Genomic DNA, 26,639 nt, shown 5'->3' on the forward strand with positions numbered 1-26,639 from the left:
TGCTAAGCACCCAGTTCTAACCTTTGAGTAATGTTATTTGCCTTTTTTGTCTATCTCTTACTGCCCTAGTAGAAGTGTGCAAAGGACTGGGCGGTAAGTTATCTACTTAAACAAAATATATTTTATTTGTGCACTCCTTTTGGCTAGAGCGGCAAGTGGTTTGCTAATTTCTGGAAAGTTTCCCACCGCTAGCACTTGGTGGAAAGTAGAGTTAATACTGATATTTAGGAACGGGTGGTAAATTCTTGTCCTTCAGTGGTCATGCTACCGCCACCCTTGATGGCACTGGAAAGCTGTTCAATAAACTGATCCTTAACATTGTACATGATTGGCTTGAGAAATACAAGGTGATTTTGGTGCCACCATATCCTTTTAGATTGGTCATTTTTACCTGTTAGACTGTCTTTTTCAGATAGACCGCAAACTGATGCTCTCACATGGATTTAGCCCTTTATATCTAATCCTTCTTAGGTGGTGTCTCTGCCTCTGTCTACTCCCATGCAGTGTCCCATAAAATTCAGCCTAAAGTCTGACTTTATTTAACATTCATGCTGCTCCCATGGAATAAAGCTAGATGTGACCACCATCTTACAACATACACCTGAAAGGTCCAGACAGGGGCCGTGCATCAGAGTGGACTAGTTGTGTGTAGTAAATAGAGACATTTATTGTGTAAAGATTTGCAGGGAAGGAAAAATGAATTTGTTCAAATACAGCATTCTAATTTTTTTAACCCATGCGTACATTGCACAGTGCATGGTGTATGCGCATGTAGTGTTGGGAAAATGGGTCACATTAGCAGTGTTTCTCAATGCAACACTTATTCACACATAATTGTGAAGTCATGATTCATGCTTGCATAGGAAAGGAAAGTACCTGAATAGCTAAGACTCTTGTAAACTGTAATCAAGTGTAGTCCGAAGCTGTGCATATTGCAGGCTTCACCTTTGTAATGGAACCCCCACAGAGAATGTATTTCTCAAATCATTGATACTTCATGTGTCCAACCAACATCTGCTGTGACACTCACATAATCAGAAGGTGAACTGGGTAACACAGCTGAGGCTGAGGATTCTCTCTCTTCTGTAAAGTGCCAGTTATACCGTATAAGAATATTGTATGAACAGAAGGTCCATTTTTCTTTATGCATGTCGTTCCTATGTAACTAAAGGGGTAAAGTAATTAAACCCAGTTACAATGGACAAAAAATAAAAATATTTGGTTTTCTGTGATGTGCTGCATGCTTGAAAACTCAATGTATCTATCTTGCCAGTTGTTTGAAAGGCACACACTGGGTGGTTGAGCATGTCAGCTTCTTAGAGGTACAGAAAACAAAAGGACAACCAAAAGGAGAATAGAAAACCAAATCAAAAGGCTGCTGAGCCAAACCAAGACTGTATTTATTAGCAGTAGTGACACATTCAGAAAGCCAGGTGATCCCCAGAAAGCCAGGGGGTCGTCAGATATGACTGCTTAATTCAACAGTTACTCCCTCTTAAATGTGATGCTGTGAAAATGTATCTAAAAGAGGTATTGGCATCAGCAACATTCAGAAAACAGGTAATTTCCTGATTTTAATACTATTGAATGAATGAGACAGGCAGATGTATGTTTTTACATGTGCTAGGCTGGTAGTATCATAATGATTTATGCCATTTAACCTGTGAAATGTTAGGCCTTTGGCTTGATATGGAGATTACCCAAGTATTAAACAACAACACTAACAAGCAGTAATTTGCAATGCAATAGGTCACGCATTTACGCGAGAACTATTGCATTGCAAATGGTAGGTAACATGACAACGGGAGGGAGGAATGGAGGGCGGGGAGAAGGCACGGACAACAGGATGGAGGGTGAGGAGGGGGAGAAGGCACGGACAATGGGAGGGCGGGAGTAGAAGGCACAGACAATGGGAGGGCGGGGGCAAGAAGGCACGGACAACGGGAGAACAGCGCTCTGACACCTTCGGGTTAAGTCCGCGCTATATAAAAATGCATTAAATAAATAAATAAAAATAAATAAAGGTACAGACAACGGGAGAGGGGGAGAAAGCACGACAACGGGATGGAGGGGAGAGTAAAGAAGGCACAAACGCATGTCATGCCTACAGTAGGAGAACTTCTTTAAAGAAAATAGTGCTCACAGTCTAAATAACACGCACCATGTAACAACCGAAGTAAAGGGGTCAGTCTTCATGGGTGGTGACAAATGAAGAGGAGGCGGTACTAAGGAGGGACTAACAAGCCTATTGACAAATCAGAAGCCAGCATTTAGGACAGACAATGACAAGCCAATGGCAAATTTGGGCGGAGCTTCTATTCACCTACTCCTCTACAATAAGTCTTGCAGAGCAGCACGGGCGTGCTGGCTCTAGGCTGGACCTAAAAATGGTTGAAACTGGTGAAATATTCTTCATGTGCATCAAAGTTTGAGACACTGCACATTCAGGTCTAGCGCAGCCACATTCGGGTGTTGATTTATATTGGACAATAACCAAAAGTGATCGCTTGTTTGCTCACATGGAATCTAGATCCCATCTTATGTGAGTGTTAGTTGAATGTTTTAAAGTTTTTTGCCAACCAGTTTTTACATGAGCATGTTATTTGGAAGAAATGGAGCATTATAGAAAGTTATAATCCCTAACAAAAACTTTCCATAAGAGTCAATTGATACAGAAAAAGTAAAGAGTTTGGTTCTGTGGGGGAATATGGGTTTGCAGTTTGGCAAAGGGACTTTTGCCGCTCAAACTGCGGATGTCACAATGCAACAATCTTGTGGGACTCTCAAACTGATAACTCACTGAAGGTTTCTGATGTACTCAAATCAATTGTACAATTCAAAGTTTACTAAATCAATTACAACAGTTTTTTAAAAGTATGCTCTTTTTTTGTTTAAATATTTCTATTTCAGGGCAAGGGGCACCAATACAATGGAACATAATGTAGACGATGCAGTGCTCGATTACTGAACATATATACACAACACATATAACAAGACAATGTACAGTCCCCAATGGTTGATAAATAACTCCAGGAAACTCCAGAGCAGAGACAGTATCTATGTGTATACAATATTTCTTAGTGATATGCAGTCACTACACTACCAAAAGGGGGTATATGTCACATTTCGACTCATGATGAATCATATGGTACCTTCAGTATTGTCATCTGACTAACGGACTTGCATGAAGAAAGAAGAAAAACTTAGTCCTTGTACTCATATCCTATCTATTATCACAGTGTTCAAACCAAGATCACTCTACTCTTTACTTGTTACGTTAATATCTGGATGCTTCACATCACTCTCTCAAAGAGCCAGCTACTGTGGAATAGGCGAAAACATCAATTACCACATTGTTCAAAGACGCAAATCAAAACCGCCTTCTTTGTGTGGGCATGCCATTTGGAATCAATACATCAATCTCCAATAAATGCTCTCAATAATCCTAGCCGTTAGGTGACTCCTCTCCATCGTGTCAACTTAATAGAAGGGCCTCACTGCATCAAGAAGCCACTTGTGCCTTGAATAACAAATAGCATCACCAAGTGCCCTGCCTGGTCATTCGACCCTACCGCACACCCGCATTGCAAAATTGCCGTGTGTGTGGAAAGACAACAACGTGATTAATCAGAGTGGTAGAACATAGTCAAGAATTCTTGGCTCAAATTACATTTGTGGCCTCCTGCACAGGTCTGCCTATCTAACACCCCTGATGCGCTATGTCTTAAAAAGCAAAGACCGACCTGTATGTCAGCCTTTAGTCTACACCCAAAGTGTGCCAAATCATCTAGATAACAGCCTATGTAGCACAAACTGCCTATCCATTCACTTGGTTACTCCCCAAGTGCGTGTCGTGCTAATTATCTAATCCACTGTCAAGCATCTTCATCACCGCCATAGTTCAGACAGTCAGGGAGGCCCTTCTGTGCTTTCCACCCTGGTGTCATACAGCAACTAGACCACCAGATAGTCAGCCTTCTTGGTACGAGTTACAGCAACACTCGACTACACAGAGCCATAGTTACTGAAGAGCTCCTTCTGCAAGCAAGTGGTGTGTGCTATAACTCTGTTACTCAGAGTCACATGCTAAGGGCAAAATCCCCAATATATTGCACTGAACCATTTCAGTGAGATGTGCAGACAGATGAGTCTAATGCTACATATATCGCTATTGTTCAATCAGAACAGACCTAGGGAACACAACCATTTTTCCCCCAAATCGCTGTGGGTAATGTAAGGAAAACCTATAGCAGCACCAATCCAGTACCTACTTTACACACACATATTATAGACGCAAATCCCCCATCACATTGTCAACTGTGAAATGGTTATACAGTTCAACTGACGTCACCAAGAAAAACGACCTCCGTACTGCAGGATCGATAATCTACGTAGGTCATTAAGGGCATGCGAGTCCACTTGTGCTGCCAAGCAAGTCCATCCATTTACATTCTCTGATCTCAAGTAGGTTGAAGAGATCACCACCTCTATTATTCAATGATACCACCTCCACAACTTGCCAGAAAATGTCATCACTGTTTCCTTGTTCCACATAGTTCCATACCATCGGATTGCTTCAATCCGACATCCGTGCTGGCCAATCCTTTGTTTCACCATCAGTCATTTGACCTACATGCAGTCTTTTACAGAGCCATTTAATCACTTACACCACATTACGAGTCTTACAATTTGAGCTTCATCCTAGAGTGAAGGTTTTAACTGTGGTGGTAAATGTTTTAGTGTCCATAGTATAGTTACAAGCTGCAGGATGGCTCATGCCTTCTTGAACTCCCTAATGGCACAACCCAAACAATGTGGGGCTGTCAAAGAAGAGATGTTGGTGGGCAAAGATTAATATTTCCTCTCTGGTTGATGATCACAAACAAACAAGGAAATGGGGACAAAGGGCACTAGAGGGCCCACTAACTACCCAAGAGAAACCTAAAATCCCTTATAACCAATAATTATTTTTTGGGTATAATAATATCATATGCATTGGCCATGCCCCACAGTATCTACTTAAACAATTCAAAATAGAGATATACAGCAAAAATGATTACCCTACGCAGTTGTAACAATGAAAACTATCTTTAAATAATGCCTTAAGCCCTAAATAAAATTTCTTCAACACACTCCTGCCTGAACTATGCAAGCCAATGCAAAAAATCCCCAAAAGTACAGTTACAAATCACACAAATAGTCTAGATCCAACTGGAGTGACAAATCTGCCGGGTCTGGTGGCTCAGTGGGCTAATGCGTCCACTTCAGGGGCCTGTGTTCGACCTCATGGTCACAGGTTCAAATCCCGGCGGGTCCACTCAGCCTTTCATCCATCTGAGGTCGATGAAATGATTACCATTGAGTTGGGTAACAAGAAACATCTGTTATTCAGCGCCAAGATACCTACGGGTGAACGTGCGCTTTACAAATTCACATGTTATGTTTATGTTAAATGTTTTAACGCCTCTCTGAATTAACAGCCAATTATACATGACCAAATTATGTTGGTTAGCAGTACACCCGGGTAAAGAAGGATTCAGTAAGAAAGAAAAGAGACATGGAGATCGCCACTCTGCGTTGTCATTCAGCTATATGAAGCCCGCTGGTTGCATAGCTATACACACAGGAAGGCAGCTACGGGGTGAATTTGAAAAAGGACGAATGAGAAACTATATGAATATAATAAGGCTTCAGGGCATTTAACCAGAGTGTTTAAAAAAAAATGCTTATACATTTAAGAACGCTTCCATGTATAAAGGTAGTGTCCGTGTGTGTTTGTGTGTGTGTATATATATATATGTGTGTGTGTGTATATACATATATGTGTATATATATATATCTTCACCATACCGAAGCGTCAGCCAAAAGAATAAAGAAAAAACAACGCACTTACTTGGTGTCTGAGTCCCGTCTTTTCGATTTAGGAACGAGTCGTGGGAATCCTGGTGTGACACATACATACATACATATATATATATATATATATATTGATGCTGTGCTTACAAAATAATGTACAATTTTTAGAAAATCGACTATTAAAATGTAAAAAAAAATAGAAAAAAGCATGCAAAGTAAATGTGAGAGGATATGTTTTTCTCTTCCAAGAAAAGGAAATACTAAATAGGAGGGAAAGGGATGTATTAGGGTGGATTTGGCAGTTAATTTACCACCAATCCACGCTTCCCAAGAAACCAAGAAATAAAAGGTATTGTTGATTTATGACCCAGAGAGTACATATATGTATGTTTATATTTCCCATACTCTTTCTGTTTCCGGGGAACCCGTGCACTATGTGCTATGTCATTCAGCTCTGCACTGACTTCTAATAGTATAGTTTATATCTTGAAACAAGTTAAAGATCATATCGCTAGTATTACAGCATCCAACACTTTCCATTACATACAATATATCTTTAGAAGATCGCTGTGTTTCTGAGACTCCAGACTCTGGTGGAACTCTGAAATTTCTGAGACCTTTAACATAAACAGTATCAATGGAAAAAAAGGCTTAAAGTCTCAGACTATATTTAGAGTACTTGATCATTGAAAGAATCAAGAGAGGTCCAAAGCTATTTTTCTAAACTACAATGTATCAAACATTCATCAGAATTATAAGCTCCATTGGATAAAAACCAGTCCCTTTCCTAATCTCTGTTGCTACCTTTATACACTTTGTAAATCAAGACAAATGTATCAGTGACGAGGATCCTTTCTGTAATTCGTGTAGGTAAAATGTGTACAAGTAAATACGAGTGTCTAATGATTGAAGGATGGCTCTGAAATAGTACATTCGTAATAGTTTGTCTTCATGAATACCATTTGATTCCTCCTTTTGTATTTGATTGAGACTTTCGTCATTTCCAAAAGATGATCACAACATTCTACAAGGTTTTCCTATTAGTCTGGTATTTAGATCCAAGCTCCAGCAAGAATGCGTCACGATTGAAGGAACAGCAAGGACGCTCTTAACAATGGGGTACTTCTCTTTGATAACTTCAGAATGCCTCCGCTTGTACTTGCCCATCTTGCATAGTGCATCCTACCAAAGCGCGAGGCATGCCTCCAAACTGTGCCACCACTCTGCACGGCACTGCCAAATGGTACAACACTGCACACCACCACCAACGGTGCAGCACTCTGCACACCACCACCGTCTGGACATTCGGAGTATTGTGCTCAAGGGCCTGCTGAGCACAGAGGCGAGTGCAGACCACAAACCATGGCAGTGACCCTTTGATCGATTTCCTGTGTCTTCTTCCTACAGGATGTAAACCATATCCAACCCTAGATACAAATCCCCTGGAATTGCACTACTTTCCTGACTGCTGTCATTTCTGTGCCATTTAGTGTGTAAGGGTATTTATGCTCCTTGTAAATTAAATTAAGATATTCAAAAATGAGGAGAGAATAATAAACTATCTCTTGACATTTTGTTGGGTCCATTGTTTGACTGTGCCTGGAATGTTAAGTAAGCTGCTGGTGTATGCTAATCCAGCCGGTCCGCCCATCCACACGCAGTGGCATTTGTACAAAGCCTCTTGTTCATTATGATCTGGAATGCTGGGCTGTAGGCTTAAGGGAACAATACTTCCACATAGTCAGAAATGTAATTTTTCAACCGCAAACATGATCTTTGTCCAAACCTCCTCCGTCGATACAGCGTACTCACGCATTGTTTACATGGTAGCAGAAATTAAGATGTTTCTATTAAACCATTTTTTTTTGTTACCTAATGTGAAAACAGTCATTGAGTTTTTTTTATGTCTCCCTAGCGTTGCAGCGCATACGTTGCTCGCTCGGCGAGACCTATAGTTAGAGAGGAGATTTTAGAAGGAGGCTCCAGTGAGCTCTGAGCCTCTGCACCCAAGGATTGTATGTGATCTGCTCCCTCGTTTGCAAGACATTCATGCTGCAACACATAAGACACCAGAGCTTCATCAAGCCCACACTCGATATCCACTCGGCGGAGGTCTCCCGTCTTTTCAAAGAGAGTGCTCCTCCCAGTCCTGAAGAAGACCACGCTGCAAGGACTACAACCAGTCCTGCCCACAGGGGTCGAAACGTCGACACTGCATATCACACAAACTCCAGCGACATTATTTCAAAATAATTGTTTGTCCATTTGAGTTGTGTACCCTCCGGAACAATTGATCTCGTTGAGACTGGAAAAGAACTACACTATGGAATGTTGATGCATTTATGTCACTAATACCTTTTCCCTGTCCCTTACCCTCACGTTACCACTGATTCCCTACCTCCCCCATTTTTTCCACTTCCACACTGAGAGCACTGCAGCATATTGTATTTTAAGTACAATGAATATCAGCATTGTCTTTGAATGTTAATGCTTGGAATACAACTGCAAATGGGATTTCTTCCCTTTTTCTAAAATTAAAATATTTGGATTTATACCAGAACAATTAATGTTGTGTGTTTTGCTACTACTAATTTGCTCTGTTCAAAATAGTACGCTACCTTGACCCTATGCTATATAATGTACATCCACATGCAGTGGCATTTGTACAAAGCCTCTTGTTCATTATGATCTGGAATGCTGGGCTGTAGGCTTCAGGGAACAATACTTCCACATAGTCAGAAATGTAATTTTTAACCGCAAACATGATCTTTGTCCAAACCTCCTCCGTCGATACAGCGTACTCGCGCATTGTTTACATGGTAGCAGAAATTAAGATGTTTCTATGAAACCATTTTTTTTTGTTACCTAATGTGAAAACAGTCATTGAGTCTTTTTCTAGGTCTCGCCTAGCGTTGCAGCAATGCGTTGTTCGCTCGGCGAGACCTATAGTTAGAGAGGAGATTTTAGAAGGAGGCTCAAAGCCCCGCCCCTCATTTCCATTGGCTCGCGTCACCGTTTATGCTAAACGGTGGCCTGCCATTGGAAATTGTTTCTTTTTTTTGTTGCTGCCCTTTCTCCTTTTCAGATGGCCCATTCGGACAGGCTCGTCTGCTTCACGGCTGTCGTGAAGCATTTTCTTATCTTTAGGGGGGCCTTCTGTTTCTAATTAGCATGGCCTTAGCGCAGCCATGCTAATTAGAAACAGATGCCCCCCCCCCCCTAAAGATAAGAAAGTCTAAGTGATAGAAGGAAAACTCCCAACTTGGCGGCATAGAGCGCACAGAACACCCTGGTGTGCACTCATGGGTTCCTTGGCCCGGTTTAAAGTGCCATCTGCCGGCACGTAGGCGCAGCCGAAGGCTGTGGTGATGACAACTTTCCACTTCCAATGACGACAGACCGGACTTTGTATGAGGGCAAGGGTTTCACTCAGGAAAGTAGGGCTGTTATTTACAGTGCTTAGAAACAGAAGCGCGGGATGAAGCGCTATATCTTTGTATTACTATTATCATTGGTTTGTTAGCATTGTTTCCGGTGTTGGCCCGTGGAGGTCTATCACTTGTGACGTTGCAGGGCACTTTCAGAAGGGGTTGAGACTGTGTGGCACTATTAGGGTGGGGTTTAAGACTGCGGTACATGGGCGTGAGACGGCAGTGCCGCTGGAGGCATGAGACTGGGGACCGAGAGTGTGACAGAGGGTAAGCCCGAGGAGTGTGTGTGGTACACCGCCTTTGAATCGAGAGCGCGCAAAGCAGGGCACTAAAAGAACAGGCATTTCTGTTGGGAAGAAAAGGAGACACTCTTTAGGGAAAGACGATGCTTCATGGAGATGTGGAGGGTGTGAAAGTGTCCCTGCTTGTCTATGAACCATTCATCCCTCAAAATGTGATGGCTATGCAAGCCCTCCCTGAATTTCTGGAGACTATGTTTGGGAGAAGGACATACATGTTGATATTGAGTGGAATGCTTCAATATATTGCTAAACAGCAGGGATTACATGGTTCCAGCATCGTGATGATTGCTGCGTGTATTTATGATTTGCCACATGATCCTCTGCTTCTTGCTGAAACGATAAAAGTTACAAAATGCTGGTCATTGAGTGCATTTACCTGCTTCCAGCTGTTGATTGTGGTGTCTAAGCATTTAAGAGGTACGGGATGGTATGGGTATTTTTATAGCGCTTACTTCCTCTGTTGACATGCTGAAGCGCTATGGGACGGGTAACACACAACTCTGTGGGAGCCCAATATTAATGCTGGAGGTGAACATTCTGCTCGTTTATCGCCTTCATGCCGCCCATGAACCAGTTGACTTATTGAGAAGGATACCAGATGCTTCCCCTCCCCCCCACCCCCCGCCGCCTCTCCCCCCTCTCTGCTGAGAGCAGGCAGCACTGATCTCGCTTTCGTTCCGCACAGCAGGGATGTTGAGATTACATGGTTCCAGCATCATGATGATTGCTGCATGTACTGTGTGTATTTATGATTTGCCACGTGATCCTGTGCTTCTTGCTGAAACGATTAAAGGTTACAAAATATTGGTCATTGGGTGCATTTACCTCCTACCAGCTGTTGATTGTGGTCTCCAAGCATTAAAGAGGTACGGGATGATATGGGTATTTTTATAGCGCTTACTTCCTCTGATGACATGCTGAAGCGCTATGGGACGGATAACACATGACTCTTTGGGTGCCCAAAATTAATGCTGGAGGTGAACATTCTGCTCGCTTATCGCCTTCATGCTGCCCATGAACCAGTTGACTTGTTGAGAAGCATCCCAGACGCTCCCCCCACCCCCACCCCCCCAACCTCTCTGCTGAGAGCAGGCAGCACTGATCTCGCTTTCGTTCCACACTGCACACAGTTGTCGCTTGTGTGTGTTTCCCGCCTGTCTTTTCAAACTGCTGTAACTGTAGCGCAGTATATAGTGTAACCTATGTGTTTTGCGCATGCGTGCTAGCCTTGGGTTGCTTGTTTCACCCGTGTGCCTCCTCTGTATTTGCGGCTCCTCTCTGGGGAAGTGGGTGTATAGTAGTGTGTATTTCTCATGTGTACATCACCCGTGCGTAGGGCTACCAGTTGACTTGACATCATCGCAATATAACTTTCGGGGATTTCCTTTCACCAATCATTGTATTTAGAGATGGTAGCTTAAATGTTTTTGTTTTTTGTTTAGCATGATAGCACGAACTTGAACCAAAGGTATTCTTCAGTACTCCTAGTCCTAACTGCGGGTGCCCCAGTCATCACTAGTATTATGCATATCTCCTCCCCTCCCCCCACACACTTTGAGACAGGATAAATAAACTTCTGTAAAGAAAGGTGAATGGCACGTCCACCCAGAAATCTCAGTGGCATGAAAGGGGCTAGCATTCTCCTGACATGCCAGGCCTTGTGTGGAAGGCAAGAGTGGTAAAGAAAAGGGAGGGCTGTGTAGTACGCATGCGCATTACTGGAGGGCTCCAGGCGGGGCCCCAGTGTCCCTACTGTTGGGAAAGTGTTGGTTAGGTCTAGGTGACGCAGCTTGTGCTAATAAATTGTGCTATGCCATTGGTGTGGACTGTAGAGGCGGTGTATATTTAGTTACCCACATTACTGTGCCTTGCATGTGCTTACCGTCGTCACCCACCAACACCTCAGGCTATTGGGATGAGGACAATTAGGGCTAGGAGCAATAAAAATTACCAGGAAGTAATATTGACATAAAGTCCCTTGTCTTGGTGAGGAGTACCAAAGCTGTCACACCTGTATCTACAGTGATAGTAATCTCACACCTATCTACACTATCAGGATCACACACCTATATCTGCAGAAATACTGATCTCACACCTACATCTGCAGTAAGAGTGATCTCACACCTATATCTGCAGTGATATTGATCTCGCACCTATCCAACAGTAATGGTAACATCACACCTATAACTCAGATAATAATATTAATCTCACACCTACATCTGCAGTGATTGCAATCTCACACCTAGCTAAACAAATAATAATCACACACCTATATCTGCAGAAATGCTGATCTCACACCTATATATGCAGTAATAATAATATCACACCTACATCTGCAGTGATAGTTCTCTCACACCTGTAACTGCAATCATAATAACAATACATCACTATATGTAATATCCACGAAGAGTCCTTATTCCAAAATAAGTGGAGATTAACATTTTTTATGCATTAAATTAATGATAAAAAAGCTATTCAATACTAAAAGCCAGTACCATTTACAATCGAAAACTCGCACTAGTAAAAATGCAATGCAATAGATTAAACCATAACAACAAAGTGAGCTATTGCCATTTAGCATTACACCATTTGATTAATGCTTCACAAAGGATAAAAAAACAAGCATTGCAAATGCAATAGGTCTCGCCCTCGTTTGTTAAAGCAATTCTGTTTGTAATTAGGTGGCTTTTTAGCTTTGTTCTTATTAGTGGTTTTCAAACTTTCATGTACATAACATGCATATATATGCATATATGTATATGTGTGCATGGATTTATATTTGTGTTTATATAGATATGCAGATGTATGTGTGTGTGTGGGGGTATATATATATATATATATATATATATATATATATATATATACACACATAAATGCATATATATATGCATATGTGTGCGCGTAGAGTAGTAGAGAGTGAGTAGGCGAGAGTGAGTAGGCGAGAGTGAGTAGGCGAGAGTGAGTAGGCGAGAGTGAGTAGGCGAGAGTGAATAGTAGAGAGTGAATAGTAGAGAGACAGGCTCTGAAGATGAAACCACACCTCTGTCTCCGAGGGACATCTGTGTCACTGCCCCAGGGCAGCAGCTCTAAAAGAAAAGAGCTCCCACAGTGCCACGTCTCTCCAGTAGTGTTCTAAAGCAGCCAGGGGGACCCTGGCTTGACATTCCGAGTCCACGCAGGATGCACAATGCCCATGTGATAGGCGTCCAAGCGCTAGGAAGAGAGTGGGGGGCTTCACTGTCCTGCGTGCCAGCACCCCACATCAGCTTGCTGGCGCGAGGTGCAAAGTAGTTTGGGTCAAAGTCTGCTCAGAGCGCTTAGGAGGAGTAAATGAGCTGTGTTGCGGCGCGGGAATTTTAGCGCCATCGGTGAAGTGACATTTCAAACACCCATCCTTTAACAAACAGGTGCATGTGATGGTTTTAGATACAATCTGCCACCCTTGAAAAAGCCTCCCTAGGCAGCTGAATAGAATGACCTTAGTATATATAGTACCAGCCCAATGCAGTGGTCTTTCACATGCTGGCAGTTTTACCTGCTTCTAAGCGCCCCTAGTTCATAGTGGTAAGTGAAGAGAAACTCAGGCTCAGGATGCTGGCCGCCCCACCTCCTCTGTAGAGCGACCGGACTGCACCAACTGGAGAGATCTTTTTTATCAGTCTTGTATGCTACACACTTTAAAGACGACATTGCAGCATTAAATACATGGAAACAGCTGCGAGATAAAATAATCTTGTCTTTATATACAAACTCTACGACCAGGTAAGGTTAGTTTTGAAAACAACAGTAATGCCCAATAATCATCAGTCCTCCACACACTATGACCTGATCCTTGGCAAAGTTACCACGGTCCTTTACTGAGAACCCTTTCCCAGACATGCTATTGACTTTTTTAATGTAGATCTTACCCATCAAGACGTCAAAACTCTGAAAAATGAAAGTTGGACCGGTGCTGCCTCTCAGTATTTTCACATGACTTTCAAATTACACAGGGTTGCAGCTGTCATTTGTGCAACAGGTGTAAGAGCACCAGGGTTATTTGCATAAAAGGCCCTCAAACTCGCCAGGGCCATTTTGTTACTACCCAACCAGGGTAGTTGCATTCTTGCATATGGGCTTACCGCACCCTTGCTACATCACAGGCTGCAAGAGGTGCATTTAATCACTGAGCTATCTTATCTCATGCTCTGATAAGCTGCATTTGGTAAAATGGCAAATACAGGTACCTATGTATGAGCAAACCTCACCTGTGGCAAAGGCCTTCGCCAGGCAGCGCATCTTCCAGGGCACGGTGCAGTCTTCTGAGCTGAAGTCAGCGCGCGGGGGCATGTAGTTGTTCTGCAGGTAGGCGTGGGGGTTGAACTTTTGGTAGATTTGCCCAAGTGCAGAAATGCTCGTCATGATGATGACCGGAAGGGGTGGGATGTCTCAGAAAGCTGGTGAACAGAGGGATGACGATAGAGGGCTGTAGAAAGCTGAGAGAAACACTAGAGGGCCGTGGAATCGTTGAAAACAATGGAGGACTGTGGGACAGTAGGAAACTTTGCAAGTCAGTGAAGTGTCAGGAAATGTCAAGGGCAACAAAAAGGCTGGAAACGATGGAAAGCTGCAGAAAAGGGGAATGGATGAAGGGTTGTGGAGGAGGAGAAGCAATGAGGGGCTGCAGGATAGGGTGGGTCTTCAGAGACCTGCGGGGGGCTGGATAACAGAAGAAACATTGGAGACCTCTTGCAGGGCGCGAGGTGCTGGAGGGCACCGGAAAAACTGGAAGCGTCAAGGGCGGCGGAATGACTGGGAAAGTTCAGACGCTGCCAGCGTGAAGTGGTGGTTGAAGGGTCCTGGCACGCGCATTGATGCTGCTGGAGTGCGGAGGAGTGGAGACAGGACAGTTTTAAGGGATTGGGAAGCGCTGGTGGCAGCACAGGCCCGCATACTCATCACCCAAATCAAGTTAGTGTCTGAGCTCCATCCCTCACACTAACACGTGAGGCCCTGCCGGTGCGGGGAGATGGATATCAGTCAGCGCGCAACCGCGGGCTAGGAGAGGGGCAAGTATACCAAACAAGGGAGGTCGGCCATGCTGGCGCACAGTGCACACGCGCATGGCGGCGTGCTTTCACTTTAAACTGTGTTTAAAGTGAAAGCATGCGTGTTTAACAAGATGGCGGCGGACTGTCCACTGTCCTTACATGCACACGCATGCTGTTAGGCTTGGACAAATGGCGAGAGCAGCCATCTTTGTCCATCCCTACGCGTGCATGTAAGGCTTTCGGAGAATCGATTGCAAAAGGTCCTCGCCATGGCAAGACTGCGCTGCTTTCGCCAGGCGAGACCTAAAAACATTTACAATTCCAACAGCTCAAAATAATGGCAGTGCGAGACCTATTGCATTGTAAATGCTTGTTTATCTACTTGTCTCAGTGGCCGATGGTATAGGAGTGCCGTAAGATACATTTTGCAATATTCTTTTCCTCCACGTGCGTTGTACTTGCATATCGAAACCAAAGCATAGCTGCAAATAAAATTTAAAAAAAGAGCACAAGTGCCTCTTTGTTTCACTTGCCACAAAAAAGCTAAAGCCGAGATAACAAAAGCAAACCGAATTCTGGCAGTAAAAATATCAGTCATATTTTTTTTTTTTACTCTCCTCTCCTTCACTAGGGCGGTTTGTTACCCACCACCCTGTTAAGGGCACCAAGTTGAAGTTTGCTGTAAGCTGCTAGAGAGAAATTAGCAAGGTCTTAGAAGGTTTAAACAGTGGACACGATTTCCTTCAATTCCCTGTGCCTTGCAGGTTCGTCTTTTAATAGGTTATTCACAGTGCAGTGTGTTCATTACATTCCTATGAGTTGACTCCAGCCTTGACTGGCTGCAGGATGCCTCACAGAGGCGGAGTATGTAATGTTTCGGAAATAACCGGAATCCTCGTACTTAATCTGGCATGGAGTCAGGGTACCTGAAAAGAGAGGGGCGTGGGTGTCAGGAGGGTGTGAGTGTTAGCCATTCCTTGCTTCTTGCATCCCCTGTGGAATGTGTTTGCAACGTCTTTGTTTTTTTAGTAATTGAAGTAATATATTTTTTTAAAGTGCAATTGTTATTCGCGGTAAAAAGTTGTGTGATGCTACCTCGTACAGGTTCCCAGGTTGTAGGGTTTGTGATGTCACTGCCACTACTCGTATTAATTTGGTGAAATTATGCCATAAGCTCATCTTTGAGCAGTGTATTGGCTACTCTTGAAAGAAATATGCTTATGATGTGTTCACTCCTAAAAGATATTAAGGTATTCAAATATGTGGCCTCTGCCAATTAAATGTAAACAGCAGTACTTGTATACTGCCACCAGCCTAGGATGAAGAGTCCCTGATGTTAAGGCTGGCTTGACAGCACAGATATCATATCGTGCATTTGTAAAGCACACATTCACCCATAAGGGTATCTTGGTGCTGAATAAAAGATGTTTATTGTTACCCAACACAATGGTACTCTTTTTATCAACCTTAGAAGGATGAAAGGCTGAGTCGGCCCGCTGGGAGTCCGAACACAGGCCCCTACAGGTGCCATTAAGCCACCAGACCCGACCTCCTTAATGTCTCCTTGACCTTAGGTGAGCAACAGAAAAAGAACCTTAAGAAGCACTGCTCAGAGTAACTTTGGCGCTTCCCAAATGTTGGTTCCCTTGAGTGCAGATTTTGCTTGGGCAGAGTCTTGTACGGCACTTTTTGCCTCATGGGAAAGCTTATGCTTAATATAGCAAGACTGATTTGATTTTTTTGACAAATCATTGATCGGGGTGATAGACCTGAGCGGTTTGTTATGAAAAGTTACGAAAAAAGCAGTAGTCAAGACTTATTTATTGTGAAATGCATATGTTACAAACAGTGGGCCTTTAGGGGTGCATTGTCATTACACGGTGTCAGAGCTTGTAGAAATGTATAATATTACAGGGAATCTCATTGATGCCAAAAGTAGGCAAGGGTTTTGGTGTTAGTTATCCCTCATTTCAAACAGTTGTATAACGGAACCATACCTGCAATTGCAACACATGCCTTAACAACTTGGTCATTCAAGCGACCGCGTCTTTACCATGCATGCCTTTACAATGAACGTCTTTATCATGCATATGCCTTAACCACCCTCGCCTTTACAATGAAAAATTAAGTATTTAGCAGGTAAGTATAAAGTGTCTCTCTCTCTCTCTCTCTCTCTCTCTATATATATATATATATATATATATATATATATATATATATACATAGAGAGAGAAAGAGATATTTTTCAGATAACTATAAAGATATATATTCACTGAAAAAACCATAGGTTTCAGCACGTTATAGTTAGAAATTAGCATTTAAATCACCTTAGAAATTCACTGAAAAAAACATAGGTTTCAGGGGCGTTCTAGTTAGTTGGACATTTCACTCGTACAGAACCCGTGAAATAACCCCGTTATAGTTAGTTCAGCTAAATATAACTAGCGCCCCCGCAATGCACTGCTGATGACATCATATATTACATCACTCACGACATGATCAGTGACATCACTGATGACATCTCAAATGACATCACTGATGACATTATCCAGTGACTGTGTGTTTCTGTAAAGTTTAAATATGTTTAATATATATAGGGAGAGGCGTATTGAAAAATGAGTGGGTGCATAAGTGTCTGAATGGATGATTTAGTAGGTTCGTGAGTGACTCAATAAGTGAGTGATTAAACGTATCTTACTGAATGCATGGGTTAGGGACTAAACTATGTGAATGTCTGTATCCGTCTGTCTGTTGGTGTGTAAGCGGCTTCATCGGTTTGTGAATAACTACATGAGTGTATATGTGAGTTATTGATTTGTTGTCTGAGTATGTGTATGGGTGCCTGAGTGTTTGTGTGGGTGGGGTATGTGTGACTCTGTGCATAGATGTGGGAGTGGGTGATTCACTGGGTTCATGGTTTCAAGACTGCATCTGTGATGGACTGTATGGGTGGGTATGGGTGTGTTAGTGAGTGAATGTATATCTCAGTGGTACATGTGTGAGTAACTACATATGTGAAAGGTAGTATATATGTGTGTTAGAGTATTTAAATGGCTATAAGTGAGAGTGTGTGATTGTGAGAGTGGCTGTATGGATGAGTGTGTGCTTGTATCAGTGATTGTATAAGAGCGTTAGAATGTGCTAGTATTTGTTTGAGTAAGTGAGCTGGTGTGTGTGTGTATAACTGTATAGGTGAGTAAATGGGAGTGTGATTAATTATTTGCATGAGTGACTAGGTGTGTGAGTACCTCTATCGATGAGTGGTGGTGTGTGAGTGTCTATATAGGTGTATGAGTGCATATGATAGTCCTGTACTGAGTGACCGTAAGTATGAGTGACTGTACGGGTGAGTGAGTGAGTGGATGTGTGTGTAGACCTAAGAATCAGTGAGCGGGTATGTAGTTATTGATGTTGGGGTGTCCATGGTTTTGAGTATGGCAGTCTGTAATTTAGAGTGGGTGTATCAAAAGTTATATTAGGGTGTGATAAGATGCATGACATTATCACATGGATGATGTCATCATTAATGTCATTTGAGATGTCATCAGTGATGTCACTGACCATGTCATGAGTGATGTAATATGTGATGTCATCAGCAGTGCATTGCGGGGGAGCGAGTTATAGTTAGCTGAACTAACTATAACGGGGGAATTTCACGAGTTTTGTACGAGTTAAATGTCCAACTAACTATAACGCCCCTGAAACCTATGGTTTTTTCAGTGAATTTCTAAGGTTTTTTAAATGCTAGTTTCTAACAATGCCTACAGAAGTATGACATGTGAAGAAAGAAGAAAAAACGCACAGAAAGAAGCAAAAGAAATGTAGAAAGAAACAAAAGTCCTCAAAGACTAAGAAAAATGCAAGAAGAAGCAAGACGTGCAGAAAGAGCCAACAGAGGAGCAGAAAGAGGCCGTGTTGCAAAATCATCCTGTGCCCACAACTTTTTCAGACGGCTACTGGTGGTAACTGACTCTGACTAACCAGGCCTAGAGCCAGTGCTATGCTATAAGACACTCAGAATACAGTGAAAACACCTGCATACACTAGAGAACACTATGCATTGAGGTACCCCTGTGATTAGCATGACCTCCTCTGTAAGTCCCTAGTACATAATAGGGCAGGTGGATTAAAACTACCTCTTAAAACATGCTACGGGGCGCGTTTGCACAGTGGTGAAGGGAGGGGGTCTGAGGTGACGTGTGCAAACACGCCCTGTGGCTGTTTTAAGTTGGGAGATTAAGTCCTAAGATCCTTCCTGGTATACCCGCGGTGTACCCTCGATTGCTTCATCAGAAGAGATCGTGTTTTTCATATTTTGCGCGCCTGCCCTTGCGCGCTGTGGGGACCTGTCCACGAAGCGTCTGGAGCAAGATGGGCAAAGCTGTGTGTGTGTGTGTTCAAGGTATTGAATGGCTCCAGACCGCCGCATCCAGCGAAGGCGAGTTACCGCTGCAGGAGTAGCCCGTGACTTCACGGTGAGACCCAGTCATGGTATGGATGTCTAGGAACAGGCTGGAAATTGGTTTATGCGGCTGGGTGTAGGGGACCGGGGAGAAGATCTTTCTGTTGCAGCAACGTTGTTTTTAACCAACTGGAACGTTTAAAAGAAACTCTTCCAGTCCTCACTATGGGAAGAATAAGCCGAGAGATATTACTTACCCGGTTGTCCTGATGGTGCACGCTGGGTACTGTAGTTCACCGACGTGGGCTACAGGGAGGCAGGACATGCTAACTCGGCTCAGCTGGACTGCAATTCATTGCAGGAGTGATTGGTCAGTTTTAAAAGGAGGTTGGAAGGTAGAAACTGCGATGTTATAGGCATTTGATAAAGGTAATCTAACGAAACGCATCATGCCTCTGCCACATTAAAGATCCTTCCTGGTATCATATATATATATATATATATATATATATCTATATATATATCTCCACAACGAAACTCCCAAGTGCAATTGTGCACAGACAGGAACACGTACTCCGTATATAGCTGATGCCAGATTTTCTTTATTTATGCAGTGAATATAAAACGGTGCTGTCTCTGACGCGTTTCGGACACAAGACGGTGTCCTTGATTACAAGACAAACGGGTAACAGAAACGGAAATTTAAAGGCACAATGTTGGCGCTCACTATGACGTAATGAGGTACTGCTAAACATAGAAAAAATACTATGTATATATGTATTGTACTCCCAGAACACATCCTTGTTCAAATAGGCATTATGGGTATTGAAGCATACCTATCTATGTACACATGCATATCTGCACATTATATAGCATATTCGAAATTACATACCAAAACATTTGTATATTCTCCCGTTAGGTAAGTCCTTTTGTTAACACTTGATGTATGTACATGTTTGCCATATTATGTATAGTTCATCACCTTGCTAATAGCTTATACTCCATGGTCATACTAATAAAGTGCAATATAAATTTCATCAATTTCATACATATACTTGTTTTGGCAATCGGTAAAAACACATAAGTGTGGAACTTATTACATTAAAAAGCAATAAAATATGTGCAAAGGACGTAAATGTGGAAATCGGGCATTATTTCGTTATACCTAGTACAAATACCTAGTTATGTGCAAACGAAGCATATAACGTGCAAATATGCTAAACGGGCATTATTTTGTTATACCTAGTACAAATACCTAGTTATGTGCAAACTAAGCTTATAACATGTGCAAATATGCTAATCAGTTCATTATAAATCTATGTATATATATATGTCCAACAAATGAGCCCTTGAGCTCCAATAGGGCACACTACGCTCTCCCCCACCATCCAGTTCTGTTCGTTTTGCTGATGCACGCAAACCTCGGTCTCACTCAATTGATTCCAAGTCCGACGCGTTTCAAGGCTGTTCCTCCCCTTCCTCATGGACTGAGTACAGAGGGACACGTCACATCAGCGCTGTTGATTTCCATCCTTTTATTGATAAAAACACGTGGCACAGTTATAACCAACCAACTGCATGCTGGTAATTGGTTTCCCCTCCGAAGCCTTCCCATCCTGAACTCCGCTTCTAGTAAAGAACAGGAATGGTGCACCTATTCACGGCCAAGGGTAGCTGTGCAAAGTACATGTCCAATAAATGAGCCCTTGAGCTCCAATAGGGCACACTACGCTCTCCCCCACCATCCAGTTCTGTTCGCCTGTGACGGTATGACTTTTATGTAGTGAGCGACGCGATCAAGCTTAATAAACAAACGTGTGGTCCAGGCTGGATTGTCCTTCGGAAGAATACAAAATAAAAAATAAAAGATGTGGACATCTTCAACCACATCTCTTTTCTCTTCAGCACCCTCTTTTCACTCTTCCCCGGATGCACTTCCTTGCATCTCCCTCACTTCACCACGTCCAAGCATACAGTTACACTTCACTCACTCATATTTATTTTACTTTTGCTTTTGCCTGTAAATATTTGCCATCTGTGCACCCCCTTCACACACATTTTCACAAAATTGCTGTTACAATTGGAATACATGACCATTGTTCTGTGTGCTCTGCAGAGAGGCCAACCCACTGACAGGCACTTTGCTTTGGCTTCAGGGTCAGCGTCGGAGCTCTCAATCAAAGCCCCTCATAAACACCTGCACAACTCAGTGTGCGTGGAAAAAAATATAGAAAGAACACAACATGATTAAATAGCTAACTTGAGGGAGGCAAGAGTTAGTAATACTTGAAATAAGAGAGTAACTAAATCGCTGATGTGCATTACCTTGATGATTTTAACACATTGTTCATAAATCAATCCATGTTTTTGGCATTAATGTTGTTAAGGGCATGAAGATCGGGCCAGTTTTAATGTCATACAGCAGATAACAATCTGTTGTAAGCACATATCTCGCCTTTACCCTTGACTCAGAAATTTGTATCAACTTCACTTGGGTACAAGAACACTGGCCTGCTCGTCTTTTGCATCCATTTCACGGGGGAACATATACCGCAGCTCCACTTCTAACTGAGCAAGCAATTTGCAGCCAGGGCCTGGGGTGTCATAATGGAGGAAGTTAGTGTGGTAAGGGGTCTCAGATCAAAATACATGATGGAAGTTTAGCATTCAAACACTTACCATTAATGAGGACAAGGCACCAAAACACACGTGTACTGGTGCTTGCATCCACTCCTACGTGTGATGAATGGAAAAGGGTGTGATCTATGCCTGTGAATGACGGATGGCTGCTCAAACGCAGGGAGGGAGACTCCAGTGCTCCAAACCATGACGCTGACAGCATCACTAACCTATAGAAAATAATACAGTCATAGGCTACAATGGCAATGATTCATAGAATCCTAATGGGGAATCCACCCCTGGTTAATCGTCTGAATCACAGATGTGAAGGTTTTATTCCAAACCATAATTTTTCATGTATTCTTAATATTGAACATAGAAGTAAATTGAAACAAGCATTGGGAGTGCCTGATTATAGAAATAGCGAAAGGGGCGAAAAGAGCCAAGTGCCCCAGAAAGTCCCACATATGCAAGAGGAAGAGTTTGCAAACAAAAGGGATAGAATGCAGCCGTCCAGCCATGCAACAGGGAGCATACGTGCTAAGGCAGAATATCGCACACCACATACATATGGGAGCACCTACCTCCACTCAAACACACAACAGGACTCTACTTTTTGTAGAAAAATATGCGAAATGGTTCTATTTTGTGCAGACTAGTACCTCTTGTGGACAGTTGAATTATTTAATAGGCGTGTTCAGAATTCCGTTCAGAAGAAGCACAGAATTGTTTTAGAAAGTACAGATTTGCTTATAAAGGCACATATGTTGTGATAGTGTGCTGAGTCTGTGAAAAGTTTCACAGATTTTTTGTTTATATAAAAGAGACACTGGAACCTTTTAAAAATGCTTAGAATATTATTTAACAAAGATTGTAAAATTTAGAAATATATGTAGTGCATTATTGCTACTTTCCTGAAACTTGATACCTTTGGGTCAAGTTCACACTATATAAAACAAAAAAAACAAAAAAAATTCTAGGTTGTATTGTATTGCACCCATGCGTGTAATATAAAGGAAAATAATTGCCTTCATGTTATACATCATGTTGTACATCAGGTGGCTTCAGGGAGAGTGTTCCAGTGGCGTAATAATAATCTTCAAGGGCTAGTGGCTTACAAATGTACCCATATGACCATGACGGAATCCATAAAAACATTGCCTGTGCCATACATCGAGTTGGCTTGAAGCAAACTTTGATGAGCGGCAGGAGATGCACTTTCTGGACTGCATAGAATAGTCGTTTGAACTATTGCTGCTTGCACTGTTGACTGCTCCTGTAGAATGTTTGCACTGTGGAGCTGTGCTGAGTAGGCTGGTGGAAGTGACTGCTAACAGTAGGCAACGTGGAGCTCATCGTAAGTGTAGATAGAGAAGCTAGGGGTGCAAAGCTCGTCTTTAAAGCGGAGGTGAAAGGGCTCGCTGGTGGCAAAGTAGCTGCTATTAATTTAGAACTTCTTAGCGCTGCGGTTGGGACAGAGGGGATCATTAGTGATACACTAGCATGGGAAGCCATTGATGATGTGAAATAAGGTGCCCCATGTGGCTGCTGCCTGCAATATGAGCACATTATCTTAACGGCTCATCTAGCGATTAGATTATGTTCCTAGAAACACCTATCAATCGAGTGCTCACTCATACACCTTGTAAGCCTTATTCTTAACCTTTTCTTTGTGCCTTTGTTGATTCCTACATTAACTAAACTAAAGGTGTGCTCTCCCATGCATATCACTAGAAACCTTTCAATGCACACCGCCCACGGCTCTCCTTCTTCCCCTCAAACAAGCAAATTGCCTCTCATACTCTTCAATGGGATCATGAATGAATGAATGAGAAAGCACTTGTAAAGCGCCTGGTTACCTGAGGGCATCCCAGCGCTAAGGAGTACGCTAAACCGGGTTCACAACAGATCAGGGAAAAAGGAAGGTTTTTAACTGTTTACGGAAGTACAGGTGGTTAGGTTGAGAGCGGATGTGAACGGGAATGAGATTCCAGATCTTGGCAATGTTCTATGAAAACAAGCGGCCTCCACTTCTTGTTCGTTAGATTTTTGGTACTGTTAATAGGTATTTTCCCTCTGATCTTAGGGCTCTTTTGGGTTGGTAGGGATGAATCAAAGCCTGAATCAGCGGGGATCCTTTTCTAGCTAGTGCTTTATGTACAATGCACATAACTTTGAATTGAATCCTCTCCTGGATTGGGAGCCAGTGTAATGAGGTCAAAGCAGGTTTGGCTGAGAGCCGTTTTGGAACATTTAAGAGCAGTCGGGCTGCACAGTTTTGGACCGTCTGTATTATTTTAGTAGTGGAAAGTGGTGCTCCTAGGTAAATAGCATTTGCGTAATCCAGCTGAGACCGGATTAATGCTTGTACTAGCAGCCTTCTGGCCAGAAAAGGTAGTAGGGGAAGGATTTTCCTAATCATCCGCAAAAGGCCGTAGCAAGTGCCTGCCACTTTCTGCGCTTGTTCCTTAAGATCTAGTACTACTCCTAGGCTTATGTACTTTTTCGGGGTAGGAGGGGACCCAGACCGTTAGGCCACCAGGAGTCTGTTAAGGGGGGCCGCGTTACCAAGAAGCATAATTTCCGTTTTTGCTCCATTGAGCTTCAGATATGAGGTGTCCAGCCAACTGGCCACTTTTCCTAAACAGGATGTAAGAGCCGAACCTGAGTTGTCATTTTCATTCAGGGAGACGGCTGAGTGTCGTCTGCGTAGGTGACGATCTGCGCTCCGAACGGGATGGCTGTATGTGCCAGGGGTCTCAGGTAGACGTTAAACAGGGTGGGGCTTAATGCCGATCCCTGGGGGACTCCACATGTCATATCATCCTCAAAGACTGAGAAGACTCTGTTTTCTAGAAAGGACTGCAACCATGTAAGTGCTATTCTATTAACTCCAACATCTTGAAGTCTGCTAATCAGGAGCGAGTGATTGACTGTGTCGAAGGCTGCGCTTAAATCTAATAAAATAATTACAGCGCAGCTTCCGCTGTCGAGTATTTTTCTGGTTTCCTCCACTACCGACAGGAGTGCAGACTCAGTGCCCTGCTGTGATCTGAAACCTGTTTGTGAGGAGTGGAGCAGGTTGTTGTTTTCCAGGAAGCCCGACAGGGCCGAGTTTACATGCTTCTCTGCGATTTTGCTTATGCTAGGCAACAAGGAAATGGGTTGGTAGTTAGCCCAGTCTTCCGGGTCTAGATTGGGTTTCTATAGCAGGGCTTTGACCATCACCTGTTTCCATAGGGGGGGTACAATTCCTGTGAGAAAAGAGGCATTAATCGGGTCGACTATGACTGAGGAGATGGTCTTGTTAATCTTGTATAGAATAGTGGGCGGTGCTAGGTCAGTAGCTGAACCTGATTTAAGATGAGTTAAGATTTCAACTAAGGAATTCTGGTCCTGTGGGGGAAATTCCTTCAGTAGGAGTTGTTCCTTTCTTGCATCAGTTTGAGGAGCCAGCTGTAAGTCACTTTCCAAAGGGAAGGACGTATAGATGGTTTGTATCTTGGTCGAAAATAATTCTGCTAACTGGTTACAACGTAATTGGGAATTATCTGCAGTCTGTGAAGGGGCAGGAGGAGTCCGAAGTGATTTAGCAATAAGGAAGATTTCGCGCAGAGAGTTTACCGCCGATGTTATTTTATCTTGATAGTAGCAGCTTTGTGCAGATTTTATTTCTTTTTTGTAATGTTTAATGGCTTCTTTGTATTTAGCTTTATTGCTGAGTGAGAAGTCTTTTCTCCACTTCCTTTCCAATACTTTGCATTTTTGCTTAAGTTTCCGGAGTCCCGGGGAGTACCAGGGATTTCTGTTAGTGCCAGTTTTTATCTGTATCGCTTTTTTTGAGAGAATAGTGTTTAGCGAGGACTCTAACCAGGTATTAAATATATCATTAGCAATTATAGGGTTGGGGTGGAGTTTAGGCCTTGTAGTTTCCAGTTTAGTCTCCCATGCATTCCATGAAAGTGTGGACCAGGTCCGAATGAGTTTTTTTGTTTCCCTGGCCGGTGGGCTTATTTTCTGCCTGGCCCAGGTAAATGGGAGCAGGAAATGATCCGACCAGGGGAGTGGAATCGGTTGGGCGGTGGTCAAAGTTTGAATATTAGAAAAGATGGGGTCCAATAAATGACTTTTATTGTGTGTTGGCCCTGGGACTTTTTGATTAAGCTGAAAGGCCGCTCGCCCTTCAACAAGGTCTGAAATTTGGGGTAGTAGAACATTATCAAAATCTATATTAAAATCTCCCAATAACGTAACGTTAGGCAGGGAGCTTGCCAGATTGGCTACAATTTCAGGCATGGACTGACAGAATGGACTAATGGGGCCTGGGGGACGATAAAGTAAAATACCTGATAGGGTAGTAACATAGGATACCCGGATGGAGAACAGGATGCTTTCACAATTAGGAATGGGGTCAGTGGTAATGCAACATTTAAAATCATTCTTATAGATAATGGCAATGCCCCCTCCCCGACCAGCATCGCGGTCTTGCCTCTGTATTATATAGTGAGGTTGGAGGGCTTGTAAAGTAGCATAGTCCGATTCTTTGTTCAACCAGGTTTCTGTGAGGAACAGGATAGCAGGTTTTTTCTCCTCTAGCAAGATGCGGATTTCCACTGCGTGCCTGGGGAGGGAACAACAATTGAGCAAGAGCATTTTGAGCTCCCTTTCCTCTAGTAAGGGGTTGAGCCTACATATAGGAGGGCAGATTTTATAGTCACAGCTAGAACGTTGTAGGACATGGTGCTCAAGACTTATAGAGTGTTTGCACTTACTATTAGGTTCCTCTTTGAAGTGAATGAGCTGTTCAGGGGTATAGCAGAGCCTTATATTATTGGAACCAACAGGGTTCCTGGTCCCATTTGGGCGTGGACGGGCGCAGACGGGCTTGCCTTTGGTGTGCCAGCGGTGTGCCCTCTGTGCGAGCCTGCTGCACGGTCTTGTCATCGGCTCCTAATGAGGCCGGCTGATGTGATGACGCGTGGAGGCTCTAACGCGTGTT

The 26,639-nt window shown here is 43.0% G+C and overlaps 1 protein-coding gene across 3 annotated transcripts in view; it reads left to right on the forward strand.

Moving 5' to 3' along the window:
* The window catches only part of USP6NL (USP6 N-terminal like), a 1,094,021-nt gene that overhangs the window by 258,637 nt on the left and 808,745 nt on the right, over positions 1 to 26,639 (forward strand). The window lies entirely within an intron of this gene.

The sequence above is a fragment of the Triturus cristatus genome, chromosome 4_1, assembly GCF_964204655.1.
Source record: "Triturus cristatus chromosome 4_1, aTriCri1.1, whole genome shotgun sequence".
NCBI classification, from domain to species: Eukaryota; Metazoa; Chordata; class Amphibia; order Caudata; family Salamandridae; genus Triturus; species Triturus cristatus.